Source organism: Amphiprion ocellaris, chromosome 1 (assembly GCF_022539595.1).
Source record: "Amphiprion ocellaris isolate individual 3 ecotype Okinawa chromosome 1, ASM2253959v1, whole genome shotgun sequence".
In the NCBI taxonomy this organism is placed as follows: domain Eukaryota; kingdom Metazoa; phylum Chordata; class Actinopteri; family Pomacentridae; genus Amphiprion; species Amphiprion ocellaris.
The window spans coordinates 14,211,605-14,223,528 of record NC_072766.1 but is presented as its reverse complement, the minus strand read 5'-3'; the positions used below and the strand labels follow the sequence as shown (position 1 = coordinate 14,223,528).

Here is an 11,924-nt window from a genome sequence, read left to right as displayed (position 1 = left end):
GACATAGAGAGAAAGCTGGAAGAATTTTAGCATGACACCTGGTAAATATAGTGAGAATGCTTCAGTTTGGCTTTGATTGTAAAGGAATACAAACAAGGAGAGAAGAAGATAGAGTTAGGAAGCAGAAAATAAGATGGATTAAATAAAGTGAAAATCAGCTCAGGATGGTAGACTTGGGGATCCGTAGCTAATGATTGTTTATAAAGAATTTTCTCGGTCTCTCAGCTTGGTTTCTCTGTCGTCTGTAATCTAGCACTGAGTAAATACGATGTTACATATTCCTGTTTGTTGTTGCATACATTTTCCATTTCTTTGAGAACACAAATGGCAAAATGGAATGTGAGGCTTAAAGTGAGGTGATGAAAACAGGACACATTGTGGGACAGATATGAGACTAGAGACATGAAATATGTAGCATTCGCTGTTTTGTACTGAGCCCAAATACTGTGATAAATTCAGACTTTATAGAGCGGATGATAGAAGCTCAGACGGTGCAGACACACCAGTTTATTTATACCACATTAAATTCAGCTTCTTCTGACATCTAAAATGTTGACCTTGAAAATTTCAGTAAAGAAAATACTAAAGAAATAAATTGCAATCTGCACTTTAATAAAGTATAATAAAAAATAAAGTGGCCTTCATTATTTATTTGAAGTTGTTTAATTTACGTATTAATGTGGGTGTTTCTTTTGTAGTGGTTCCTTACATGCTTCAAGGGCAGTTTATAAAATGATTTTAATGGATTTTTGACCCTTAAGTGGCAGAAAAAATTCAAGTCACATAATCCAAATTTTTCATCAAGTGCTTGTATTTAATACTTATCTTGAAACAGATGCCATCCGGTGGACAGACATGCTATTCAGAAGGGTTTTATTTGTTGTACAGGACTGTACAGTAAAAAAGTGTTGATCTGCTTGACAAAATGAGAAATAAAATCACATAAATAGACTCCAAAGGTTCATCTTAAGGTACTTTGATTATAAGAGAATGAAAAGTGAATCTAGCTGTAGAAATGCCCTCATGCTGACTGGCCCACACATTTTGCGATAATACGTTGAGTATCATGTTTCTCGAGTAGCACAGAGAAAGGGAGGCTGGCCTTTCTGCTCTGATAATAAGGTGACATTTTACTCAGCACAGCCTCTGAATAAGGGCCTTGCTTTTTGCTCTCCTGCAGCTACACTACATCTGTTTTCCTTCTGGCCTTTCTCTGATTTCTTTTCTTCTTTTTTTTTGTCCTTCCCATCTCTCTCCCTCGGCTTCTGTCTGCAATTTGCCGTCATCAAATTAAAGCGTGCTCTCATCCACTTTTGACTGGTTGAACCCAGCAATGAAAGGACATGTAACTCAGCGGCTTGCACGTTGTGAGCCAGCAGGGAGGTAGAAGCAGAGCACATCACAGCTTCTTAGTGTACTAGTATAGCATGGCTTTCCTCAGAGAATGCGCACACCTTGAAAAGACATCATTTTTGCAAAGGCAATTTAGTTAAGTATAGATTGTGCACACGTTCATCTTTAGATAAAATACAGATGAGGTTTGCGGTGCTGCTTTTTTCAACTGATGCAAATTTAGATATGATGCATGTGCTGCTAATAAATGGTGATGCACAAAGTACACAGAGTAACTGTGGGTGTCTAGCATTTGTCAGACTTCTGTTCAATGTACGATTTGGGTCTGGCTCCGACAGAATATGGCAGTGGTATATTCAGAGCTTTGGCGGTGAAAGATTGTAAATTTATGACCAAATTCTCACACTGTATCATGGAATAACACTGACTACACTGGCTGGTCGGACAGGTCGTGCATACCATTTTTGAACAAATTCAGAAACACGGCACTAAAACAAAAATAAATAAGGCACAAATGACACATACGTATACTGTATACTGTAGCTGTTTGATTCTCCACGTATAGATTTTGATCAAGATTTCATTAGATTCGTCTTGTGCAGTTATGCAGTCATTGTTTTCACCAAATCTGAAGGTGCTTTAACACACTTTAAGCTGGCTTATATGCACAGGTGGCTGGTTTAACCTTTCCTGCTTTTGCATTGATTCTCACAGTATTTAATCGTAAAAAAAAGAATAAAATCAGGCGTAATTAATTTAAAAATTTAAGCATAATAATATTAATATCAACAATAAGTCCATTCATTTATTTACTGCTCGTGATAAATACAGTTTATCCTGAAAGTAAATTTATCCTTCAAATCATTTCACACTCCTGCCTCTTCTTACAGTGCTCTCTCCTTTTCTGTAGGTAGTTATCCACATGTCCAAGAGACAAAGAGAAGGAGTCGTCTCAGCTGAGCCATACTCAACCCTCTGCCCCCTTAATTAGTTCAGTAAATGCTGTTGAGAATACAGCAGGGGAAGTGAAGCATGTAAGTCAGTGAGGGATAAAGACAGTGAATGGGAGAAGAATTAAGGAGGGAGAGAGAAAAAAAAATCTGAGGACATTCTGTATCTATAGCCCAGCAGATACCTTCTGATTAGACAGTTTGTGCCGGAGAGGGCAGTTAGAGGATGAGGAGGGAGAGGAAGGAGAAAAATAGGAGCCTAGAAAATTGAGAGCTGAGAGTAGGAAAAAAAACCATTGTATTTCCTCACTGTCTTTCTGTCTTTTCCTCTCCTCTTCTCTTCAGTCTATTCATTTTTCTCTCTCTCTTTTCTTCCCAACACCATCTGTATATCTACATATTATTCTTTCCTGTCCCTGTAATTGTGCCACCTATTTATTAGAGGCAGCAAAAATAAAAGAAAGGGAGGCAGACACTAAAACCACATGGTGATAACAGATTCTTATTGTTCTGTAGATTTAAGTATCAGGGACTGGCTGGTGTAGAATTTAATGCTGTGAAAATTAATATTATTTTCATCTTAGAATATAAGACTAGGAATCGTTGGGGATTTTTGAAATGCTGTATGATCTTTTTTTAAAAACTGCAATGAAGTTAAGGGACACAGTTTTTGGAGTATTTCAAGTTTCTTCTGCTGGCAGGGGGAATTGAATATATATTAGGTGCAAAAAGTTCAAAGACCAATAAAAAAATCTCAAAATGACACCTGGTACAAATTTGGCTGTATTTCCTGTCGAAGTAATCTCCTTGTTGGACGATACAGCGCTCCCAGCTCTTCTGCAATGTTTGTAACGCTCCCTTGAAGTCCTGTTATGTAAACATGTCAAACACCATCTGCGATGAGCGCCGAATCTCCTAAACTGTGTCCAAACAGCAATCCTTCAACTTGATTTTCATTTTGTGATAGAGGAAGTCGTCACATGGACCCAAATCTAATGAGTAGGTCTGGTAGGAAGTGACGATTGTGCTGTTGGAGCCAAAAATGAACAACATGCTGTGACCGAGCAGCTAGTGCTCTGGAAATCCCACCTGCCATTACGCCATAGTTCAGGATGTTTACGCCATAAGTTCTTTCTGTTCTTTCTATGTACACCTCAGGATGTTACAGTGGAATTCTGCCATGATGGTCTGACCATGGGGGACTCAATCCTGGTGAACAACAATGTAAATGTTGAAGAAAACATTGAGCATGCTCCTGGTGTGCTCCTAGTCCTAATGTGCCTTGTCTGGCTTTGAAAACTGCAGCTTTCACTGTGAAAATTGTTGTTTCTTCTCTCAGTGGTAGCCACAGACCCACCTCTCCTCACTAGTGATTCACTTTGATATAAATTCTCATCCAAAGCTGCTGACTGACACTGAATGTGATGTTTTCTTGACTGTTTCAGTTTGCAGTCAGTGGAGAAACTGCAAATGTGCACCATGTATATACAGATGCGCAGCTGTATCACCAAAATTTAATACATTACACTGATATTGTCAAGGTAAATCTGGTATCAAACGTCATACATGTGTAACTTTGTTGTGGTGCTGTTGTTTTCTACACAGCCCATGTTTCGCTCTCGCTCCCTCTCTCATCTCAATCGGCACTGATCTCCTTGCCTCCCTTTCTGCACTACCTGCCATTATGTGTAGCTGAGGTGGCTCTAATGGCCCGTGGCTCTCCTTACCTCCACCTCTCCCCTTTCATTTTCTCATAACAAGCCCCCTGCCCTCTCTCGCTGGAGCTCAGACAAGATTATCCGTCAGTTATTCCACCTTCCACTCCATCCCACACTTCCTGGCTCAGGCATGACCCCGCAGCGGCAGGAAATGGGCATTTGCAACAGTCATTTCTCTCTCTTGCCCTCTCTTTTGCTCCATTCCTCTCTCGCACAATATGTCTCTCGCCCCTCCCTTCAAGCGCACACACTTGGAACAGGTCACAGATCATTTCAAGCACCTTGAGTGCAGTGAGGCAATTACTCTCCCTTCTGGTCACCTCCAGCCCCCCTGCCACCGCTCCCTGCTCCACTTTGAGTGGGCCCTCCTCTATTATCTCCATTCCTTACTCAGTGGGAGTCACCACTCTCGCTAGTAGTGTCAGCCCACGACTCACATCTCTACTACCGCCGGTGTGCAACAGCCAGCCTATCAGGGTAGAAATCGTCCCTCTGCTGCTGGTCTGCAGTGGTACTATCAGCACATCAAGGTGCCACAGTGTTAGTTATCTGTCGCAGGAGAGGAGACAGGAAGATGGAGGCTGAGACCGGGGGAGCGCATTGCCTAAGTGTATGTTCATCTCAGACTGGCTCGTTGAATGAGTGGAGCCATCCGTCATCCGTCTCCACGCTCTGTTTGTTTCCCCTTCATCACAGCCCCTCTCTGCTCTGCTCCTCATCATAAGTCTGACACAAACAGACAGCAACGTGTGTGTGTCTCTGACTATGTGTGTGTGTATATGTGTGTGTGTGTGTGTGTCTGATTTACGGTGACTATGGTCGTAAGCAAGAGCTAGTAATAAATTCAGTGACATCATGGCAAGAGGGGAAATCGAAGTGTTGCAGCGCTTACTCATAGCTCCTACATCCTACTATCCTGTACGGTAGTTATTATCCCACTCAGCACACACAAACACACACACACAGACACACACACAGGCACATACACAGACAGACACTGTTCTGCAGGTCTAATTGAGGGTGCGGTCGTTAAAGAGTGCTGTAAATCCTGCTGCACTGGTCACTGCTGAAAGTGCCTGTTTCTCTTTGATAGATTCAGTTGGTTTGTTTACTGACAAGGAAAAGAAATCAATCACACACACATATGCGTGCATGCATACATGTATTATGCCCTTATTCATGCAAGCAAACATCGAAATCACACAGCTCCCGCTCACCTGCAACGTCCGACCTCATTGGAGCTGGCAACCGGGTCAAGACACACTCACAGATCAGACCTGAGAATAGAGATTGTGCTTGCCAATGCAGTCAGTGAGATTGATGAACGTAATTTAGATGTAACATTGTCCTGAAACAGAAGAGTCTCTGTTTTATCATATTCTCTCTCGGCAAAAAAATGAAAATCATCTTTGGAAAACTCTGATCATCATCTGTATCCAATAGGAGAGGTTCCTGCTAGGAGACACAAGCTGTTTCCATCCAACTGTCAGGAAGGATTTACACACACTTTGGAGACGTTGCCAAAAAAATGAAATAGATGCATTCCCATCTTGTGGGTTGAAGTGTTAATCAGTTCCTGGAAGAGAATAGAGTAGGCACTGATTAATATTGGATGTGTTGTTTTTTCAGGGATGCTAGGTGATGTGAACTTATGTTAATCTAAGGAGCAGAAGGTAGATGCTAAACAGGTCGACTGAGGTTAAAAACAAAAAGCAAGTTTTTACATTATTGTTTTCATTCTCTTGACTAATCTGTTAAAAGTAAATTACTGCTTGCAGAATAATAATGGCTAGTGAAAGTAATTGCTTGTTGCATTGAATTGCTCCATTGAGTAGATGTTTTATTGACAAGACTGTAGAGTTTTAAGGTCTCATCTGTGTAGTTGAATTAATAAGCTGCAAAGTCTGCATCTCTGCTGATTCAGTAAGTTTGTCAACATTTATTTTTGAATATGTATGTTTTGTAATAACTAGTGGCTTCAGAATGAGCTCTTGAAGTGATAAAACTTTAATTTTTGTGTGAACTCTGACAGAGGGGGACTCAGACCACCTCCCCTCCATTACAAAAATGCTCCTCCCCTTCTTCGACATTGCAGAAGGTCTGTTCCCACACTGACCAAGCGCAGCAGCACCATGGTTACAGCAGAATCCTTTGAAGCCATCCCAAGCCCCCATCACCCCTCCAGTGTCCCCCTTGATCCCTTCCTCCCCCTCTCGTCCAATCTCTCAGCAAAGGAAAGTTGTTTTGACCTCGGTTGTAAATGATCGTGACACGGCAGCGCAACCCTCGACAGTACTCGCACAAGTTCCCCGGCTAATGTCAACCCACAGTTCAACTTTATTGAATTTCGCACACGCATATCACAAAAGCACACATTGGTGTGCATGCCGCAGCTGAACGGAGCATGTTTGTTCGCTGAGTCTCCTCAAGAGGTTTACCAAGGTTTATCTCCTTTTTTTCTGTCATACATAAATGATCCACACAGAGCATTTCTCCACAGCGAGCGCAGAGATTTATACGGCTGCTGGACAGATTAATCTGTGGAAAAAGACAGAGAGGAAAGAGAGCGGAGGGATTCTTGGAAGGCCTTTCCTCTTCATGCTGGTGAAGGACCAAACAGCTCTGTGCTCTGCAGGATGAATAGCTGTGATGTCAGGTGATTGCCTCTCTCCCTTTTTAGCTGCTTGCCTTTTTTTTCTTTCCCTACTGTGATTTTCAACAGAGAAAACATCCTTAAATACCCATAGCTGTGAGAATCAGTTTTAACAACAAAACTGTTCAAAAACAAAAACAAAACTAGTCCCAGTGTGTGTGTGTGCTCATGTGTGGAGTCTGTATGTGTTTGCATATTTTGGGCAACATTTTGCAGCTCCTGTCAGAGCAGCTCTTATGTGGAAATGAAGCTAAGAGAATTGGGGAGGAAAAGAAAGAAGAAGGAACTGGGGAGGTAAAGAAGTGATCACATTAGAATGGTGATATGATAGGAGGATTAGAGACCTTTTCTTTTGCTCTGGATGGAGCAAATAACAGGGGATGAATAAAATATGGCGAGAAAGGAGGGGAGGATAAGACTCAGAGCACAGCATAAGAAGGAGCTGTATATTTATGATCAAGTCATTTGGACTTCAGGTTAGAGAACACATGATGCCTCGACTACTTCATCAAACTGTCTCACCACTCTGACTCACCCTTGTTTCCCCCCTAATTTCTGCATTCCAAACACCAAAGCATCATACAGAGTTGCCACCATCTAAATAGCTTCAACCCTAACAACACCAGCATGAGACAGTAATTTGCTTTTATCTTTGCAAGCAGCGGAAAAAGACAGAGTGAGAGCGAAACAGAGCCACAGAGAGGGAGAAAGAGACAGACATAAGGGACATAAGGGGATGATGCATTTAAAATCTAAACACAGATAACTCCACCCAAACAGTGTCCTTGCGTGTGTGTGTATTTGTGGACGCGAAAAATGCACGTGCAAGTGTGTGTTTGAATGTATAAAGGATCATCCTTCTGCTTTGGCAGAGGATCACAGAGTGTTAATTCAGTTGTTATCCATGTTTGAAAATGGAGTTGGCTGCGGTGTTTGCATGAGCTGTGGTTGCCGGTGTGTGTGTGTGTGTGTGTGTGTGTGTGTGTGTGTGTGTGTGTGTGTGTGTGTGTCTGTGTGTGTGTGTGTGTGTGTGTGCGCGTTTGGCACCAGACTGGAGGGTTGCTGTGGGTCCACGTTGGCGTAGTTGGGGCTGGAACGTGATTGGTGGGGACAGCAGGCCAAAGGCCGCCCAGGCTAGCGACTGCCACTTGGTAGAGTGCCCCAACTAAACGCAGGCCAAATCTGTAGAGATTCACCCCTGTTTCTCTCTGTCTGTGCTGCTGCTGCTGTCATATCTCGCACATTTTGGCAGCTATGCTTCGCGTGTTTCATAGAAAGAAAAAGGAGAGCAAAACCTCCGTATATGTGACGCTTTTCCTCTCAACCTTTAGCGTATGATCGGATTCCTCGTTGTAATTATAATCAGACATTATCGGAGCCTGTGTTTTCTCTCTCATCAAGGAGGGGCCTGCCACTTTAGTGCTGTAATGTAAACTGTACCACCACACAGAAGCAGTTAGCAGCTATTTGATTCTCCTCATAATTAGATGTTTACTTTTTACCTTGAAGTGCCCTCGTAAAGTGGCAGCCTGCTATTTGTGTTCGTTATCTGGCAAGGGGGCGTTAACGGCGTCATCTCGTCACCAGAGAGAAACAACAAAATCTGTGTGTTATTGAGCTTTGAAGAGAAGGAGGGGAAGGCAGAAGTACAGAAGAGAAACAGAGGAGGAGTGGAAACAAAGAGAGACAGCTAGAGAAGAGAGGGGAGAAAAAAAGGAGCGGGAGAGATGATTAATCCAATCAAGCCTCTTAGTGTTTCATCAATAGGCATTGTTCTAAGATGGCTGCCTCTCTCCAGCTCAGGCTGTGGGCTGCGGCTAGGCTAACACACGAGCTAATCCCAGAATAATACGGAGACGAGGGCAACGCTGAGGACGGGGACTGTGCCAGCAGATTAGCACTAGCAAAGGATTCACTCACACAAACACACACACTCACTCACACTGGGCATGGGATAGAGACACAGTCACAGATTGAGTGAGGTGCCTATTGGATTGTACGGCTTATAGTTTTATCCGGTGTGGATGTGTAGCTGCTGGTTCTGTTGTGGAGTGTGGTAGAGCTCAACTGAGCTGCTGAGGATTCACAGACTGTAGCTGAGTGATGCCGAAGAGGTCATGCGGGTGTATTTGTCTGTGACACATGTGTTTGAGAGTTTTATACTTCATACATGAGTTGCGCTTTATTTATGGGCTTGTGCCACAGAGGTAGTTCACAAATAGGATGCATTGAAAAATGACACATTGCTAAGATGTTTTGCTATTTAAAATATACAACTAAGTTGCTCGGGAATGGCACAGCTTGTGTATATTTAACACACACCGAGCGCAGTATTCCCCTTGCCTCATTTTTCTATCCCCGTTTCGCTCAACATTTCCCTTTTTATTCAGCTTCCTGTGTTATCTGCCTCCCTCTGTCCCCCTGTCGATCCTCCTCCCTGCACCCCTCCACCCTGCAGCATTTTCTGAGATGACAGGAGGGTGTTTTTCCTTTGTTGGGGAGCTGCTCGCACATTCTCTCCTCTGTTGACAGGTAAAAGACATGAAAGATACTAAAAGACTGAGCATGATGGAATCCTCTGGGGAGGAAGAAGAGGAGGAGGGGGGGAGGCAGAGGGAAGGGAGGACTGATAGCAAAGTGAGAGAGTGGAGGAGGGGGAGGAAGAGGAGGGGGTGCAAGAGGAGCGTTGAAGCTCGGCTAAAGGTAAAGTATTTAGTGAGAGAAAAGGAAGGATTGAGTCAAAGGAGGGAGGAGGAAAGAGGAGGGGGGGAGGGTTTGACAGTCTGTGACCTCGGGTAAGTCTCTTCGACTGTGTGCTGATGCGTGAAACCTGAGCACACGCAGTATTAGCACGCCTCACTTACTGAGCACAGCAGAGGCCTGACACAGGGCAAGGCAGCCTCCTCACGCACACACACACACACACACACACACACACACACACACACACACACACACAGCGCTCCGACATACAAACACTACACGCACACATGTTGGCACGTCTGATGATGCACTTACCCGGTACTTGCAACGCACACACACTAAGCTGCCTAACCTTGTTGTAGGATAGTGTGTTAAATCCAGAAGCACAAAGGTGAGTGGAGAAGGTCGGCTCAGGCCCTGCAACAGGCCCCGAGGTGCTGGTGCTCCGCTGGCCCTTCAGCTGCTCTCTGCTGCCTGTGTACACGCACAACTTGTGCGCTCGTTTGGCACCCAGCCAGGCCTGTGTTTGTGGCCTCATACAGTTGTGTGATTCATAACACGCCTAAGGCAGGTCAAACCATAATCCCGCTCTCTCTCTTTCTGTCTCTCTCACTCTCCTTTTCTCCTCCCTGTGTGTAAGTTAATGGGTTAACCATCTCTGTCCAATAAGCAGGGATAATTGAGACAAACAAGCCAATGAGGAAATGTCACAGGAGAGCACAAGTCAAGCGAAAAACACACTGCCAACAGCTCTTTGTGTGTGGAAGCAGCATGCGTGCATGCCGTCTTGTGTGTGCATACACGCAATTAAATATTAAATCAGCTAGACTGAATTCTGTGTGCTGTTCTTATTTATGCACATGTACATAAGCATGTGTATGTGTCTAATTTTTTGCGTGTGTGTGTGTGTGTGTGTGTGCGCGGCCTGTTGGCAGCTCCTTTTTGACGTGTTGCTGTAAAGCAGGATTCTCCTGCTGCGTCTGCTCTCTAGGTTTCCTCAGCTGTGTTGGCATACCATACACCTGCCCCTGGGCGATCGCACAGACACACACCCACACGCGCCCTGTGCACACACACATTAGACAGAAGAACACACAGCTCACATGTGCACACATATTTGTTAATCAAATGAGCAGCGCTTTTAAAGATTCCCTCCTTCCTTTTTCTCCGGTTCACTACTTTGTCTCTGGTTCTCTTCTCTACTGTCTAATAACGGGACTTGCTGAGAGGCAGCAGATCTGATGCGTTTGATATGGAGACAGATGAAGAGTTGGAGGATGCAGGTAAGAGAGCTGAGTGACTAAAAAAAGCCTCATCAGAGCAGAGACGTGTGGCGCGATGCATTCCCTCGGCTGAGAGCAGGGACGCTTCTGTTGTCTGCGCTAGAAAGCAGGTGTGCCACAAGGCATTGTGGGAGGGATATTATTTGACGGCACATCAGTTTGTCAACTCTGGCCAGTCCCCCCCTCCTCCACCACCACCACCACCCTCACCTGCCTCCCTCGACTTTGTCTGAGCTGCTGTATTTGTGTGAGAGTCGCCACAATATGGGCCAGCAGCCGTTTAGAAGGGAAATCCACTTTAAATCAAGGATGACAGTATTGTGGTGAACATGAGAGGTGCAGCCTTGATTTATGAATATTCAATTGTGACTCTCAAAGCAAAAAAGTGCCAAGGGGCTCCTGAAGATGCCATCAAGAGAAATTCTAGAGAATGTTCATAGTAGCGCTACTCATACTGCACAGATCATCCATTTTAATGAGTTGCTTCATCTGGAATCGGGTGTGGAAATCTGCCGATTGAGTGAGATGATTTAGTTCGTTTCCCATTCGCAACACTTCAGTAAGGTGCCATTTTTAAGTGTAGTGAGTGGATTAATTTAGCACAGATGGCCATGTAGGGAATTTTAAACATCAGTTCTTGTCAGCTCGGGTGGAGAATGACACCGGTGCTCATTTGATGGCTGTCATAACTGTAACAAGAAAGACAACACAAAACTAAGTATGGCAACGCAAAAAGCTTCTCTCACTTCTAATTAAAATGTGACCAATGCCTGACTGAACCCTGTGTGGGCATTTACTTTGCTAATATCTGTACCAATACAGTAACTCCCATTCATCTAACAGCATCAGAAGCCTGGTAGCTTGTGGCAGAATAAATGCAAATTCTACTGAGGAGAAATCAAGCTGTGTGTAATCAGTCAGTCACTGCTGCCTTTGGCTCAGGGTGCTCATATTATTTCTATACTTTAACAGGAACTTCTCCAGGCCTCTGTTGTCTTTCCTGGAAGTGTTCAGTTACTCATGGAGCAATCTGCTCTGCTTTGTCAAAATAAATGGTCAAAATAGAGTCAGTCTTGCAGCGTTGCCAGCAGGGTCTCCAGTACATTTATCTGTTAACTTGAGACTCAAGTGTTTATCTTCACTGTCTTTTTTTAAACTGAGTTAGGCAGGATTAGCAACACCAAAACCCCATCAGTTACTGGATGGTGGCCTACAGTTGTGCAACATGCTGTAGCTTCTTTCTTTCTTTTTCCTCGTTCTCCTG

At 43.9% G+C, this 11,924-nt stretch overlaps 1 protein-coding gene across 2 annotated transcripts in view; it reads left to right on the top strand.

Annotated features, from left to right (window-relative positions):
• gse1b (Gse1 coiled-coil protein b) overlaps positions 1–11,924 on the top strand; it is a 169,590-nt gene that overhangs the window by 87,813 nt on the left and 69,853 nt on the right. The window lies entirely within an intron of this gene.